Below are 2,935 nucleotides of genomic sequence, written 5' to 3' on the forward strand. Positions count from 1 at the left end.
CAATTTTAGTAATCTGAGTGCCATTTTCACATTTGAAATATTAAGTATATCACATGATCTCTGAAAAGGGGAGACAGTCAATGACAGTCTACTTTTTACTTTTTTGGAAGATATGCAAACCCAGTCACTCACTCATACACACCCATCCACTGCAAACTTAGAACGCAGAATGAAAGACAGGTGTAAGAAGGGGGGAAATTCTAGAAGTTAAAATGTATATTTTATGTATAACTTTAAACAAGCTACCTTCCCAAAATTAAGCGCAAGTTAAGAGATACAAGTTTGAGAATGTCTCCAAGAAAGTTCCAAGTAAGCTTACAAACTAAAGCAGGTTGAACTCAAAAGAACTGTTCTCAAAATAACAATAACAACAACAATAACAACAACTACTCAGCAAAGCAAAGGTATCCAATTTACCCTTCCAGGTAAGGAATACAGAGGTGAAATATGTTATTTTTTCCTAACTGGCACATTTTAGGATTACTTAGGGAAGAAAATATAATACAAAAACTGGTCTAGGGGCGCCTGGGTGGCTCAGTCAGTTAAGCGTCTGCCTTTGGCTCAGGTCATGATCTCAGGGTCCTGGGATCAAGCCCCACGTGGGGCTCCCTGCTCAGCGGGGAGCCTGCTTCTCCCTCTCCCTCTGCTGCCCCCACTCCTGCTCTCTCTCTCTCCTCTCAAATAAATAAATAAAATCTTTAAAAAACCTGATTCTAAAACATATGTTAAATGATAAGAAAAAACATTGGAAGAAAATTTAAAGCAAAACTTTTTAAATAAGATTTTATTTGAAGGGCGCCTGGGTGGCTCAGTCAATAAGCATCTGCCTTCGGCTCAGGTCATGATCCCAGGGTCCTGGGATCGAGCCCCGCATCGGGCTCCCTGCTCCACGGGAGGCCTGCTTCTCCCTCTCCCACTCCCCCTGCTTGTGTTCCCTCTCTCGCTGTGGCTCTCTCTGTCAAATAAATAAAATCTTTAAAAAAAAATTTATTTGAATGATACAATTTTTCATTAGTATTTTTCTTCTATGTGTCTGTATTTTCCAAATCCCCTTTAATACACATAGTAACAGCAACTTTCCAGAACGCTCCATGTGGAGCAGAGGAGTAGTGCCTGCCCAAGCTGCAATCAGCAGGACGTTCCTTCCCGCTCCCCCACACTGGCCTCAGCCCCCTCACCAGCTATAGAAGATGGTGAAAGAAACCATTCACTATGATGTTGTGGGGGTCAAAGCTAATGCCACCCAGGAAGAACTGAAAAAGACTTACAGGAAACTGGCCCTGCAGTACCACCTTGATAAAAATCCAAATGAAGGAGAGAAGTTTAAACAGATTTCTCAGGCTTATGAAGTACTCTGATGCAAAGAAAAGGGAATTACAGGATAAAGGAGGAGAACAGGCAATTAAAGAAGGTGGAGCCGGTGGTGGTTTTCCTTCTCCCACGGACATCTTTGATATGTTTTTTTGGAGAAAGAGGAAGGATGTGGAGAGAAAGGAAAGGTAAAAATGTTGTGCATCAGTTCTCAGTCACCTTAGAAGATTTATATAATAGTACAACAAGAAATCTAGTTCTGCAAAAGAATGTGATTTGTGACAGATATGAAGGCTAAGGTAGTAAGAAAGAAGTGGTAGAATGTTGTCCCAATTGCTGAGGTACTGGAATGCAAATAAGAATTCATCAGATAGGACCTGGAATGGTTCAGCAAATTCAGTCTGTGTGCATGGAGCACCAGGGCCACAGGGAATGGATCAGTCCTAAAGATAGATGTAAAAGCTGCAATGGAAGGAGATCATTTGAGAGAAGAAGATTCTAGAAGTTCATATTGATAAAGGCATGAAACACAGCCAGAAGACAACATTCTATGGTGAAGGAGACCAGGAACCAGGACTGGAACCAGGAAATATTATCACTGTTTTAGATCAGAAGGACCATGATGTTTTTACTCATCTAGAAGAAGACCTTTTCATGGGTATGGACATACAGCTGGTTGAAGTACTGTGCAGCTTTCAAAACCCAGTATCTACTCTTGACAACCAAACCATCACATCACCTCTCATCCAGGTCAGACTGTCAAGCATGGAGATATCAAGTGTGTGCTAGATGAAGGCATGCTAATTTATCATAGACCATATGAGAAGAGTCGCCTAATCATTGAATTGAAGGTAAACTTTCCTGAGAATGGCTTTCTCGCTCCTGATAAGCTGTCTCTGCCAGAAAAACTCCTACCTGAGACAAAGGAAGTAGAAGATAGTGATGAAATGCACCAGGTAGAACTGGTGGGCTTTGGTCCAAATCAGGAAAGATGGCGCCATTACAATGGGGAAGCATATGAGGAGGATGAACCTCATCCTAGGGGTGGTGTTCAGTGTCAGGCCTCTTAATGGGGCCAGTGAATAACACAGCTGACATTTTATATGTCGTACTGAGTGAGTGAAGGACTATAATCATAGCTCACTACTCGCTATTGTTTTTGTTTTAATATTCAACTATCGTAGTGTTTTAAAAGTTAAATGAAGAATAAACTCAAATACAAAAGCTCAAAAAAATACACATAGTAACATTTATAGAGATTTCCAAATCTGCTTTAACACATATAGTAACATTTATAGTGGAAACAATTTATTATATTTTAATATCTGGGATTTTTCTCTTGCCCAGGTCTTGAAGATGTTTGGAGAGTGTCATGGCCTGAATGTCTGGGTCCCCCTCCAATCCATATGTGACGGTCACCCCCAATGTGATGGTGTTTAGAAATAGGACCTTTAAGAAGCGATGAGGTCATGAAGGTGGAGCACTTATGAATGGGATTAGTGCCCTTACAAGAGAGCTCCCTTGTCCTTTTCTGACTCACATTGTGAGGACAATGTGAGATGGTTGTCTATGAACCAGGAAGAGAGCCGTCTCCAGACTCGGAATCGGCAGGCACCTGATCTTG

At 41.3% G+C, this 2,935-nt stretch overlaps 1 pseudogene; it reads left to right on the top strand.

The window, feature by feature from the left end:
• Nucleotides 1–1,190: 1,190 nt before the first annotated feature.
• LOC118004698 lies at nt 1,191–2,729 on the top strand (annotated as a pseudogene).
• Nucleotides 2,730–2,935: the final 206 nt, after the last annotated feature.

The sequence above is a fragment of the Mirounga leonina genome, unplaced genomic scaffold (assembly GCF_011800145.1).
Source record: "Mirounga leonina isolate KUSES-001 unplaced genomic scaffold, KU_Mleo_1.0 Mir_93, whole genome shotgun sequence".
NCBI classification, from domain to species: Eukaryota; Metazoa; Chordata; class Mammalia; order Carnivora; family Phocidae; genus Mirounga; species Mirounga leonina.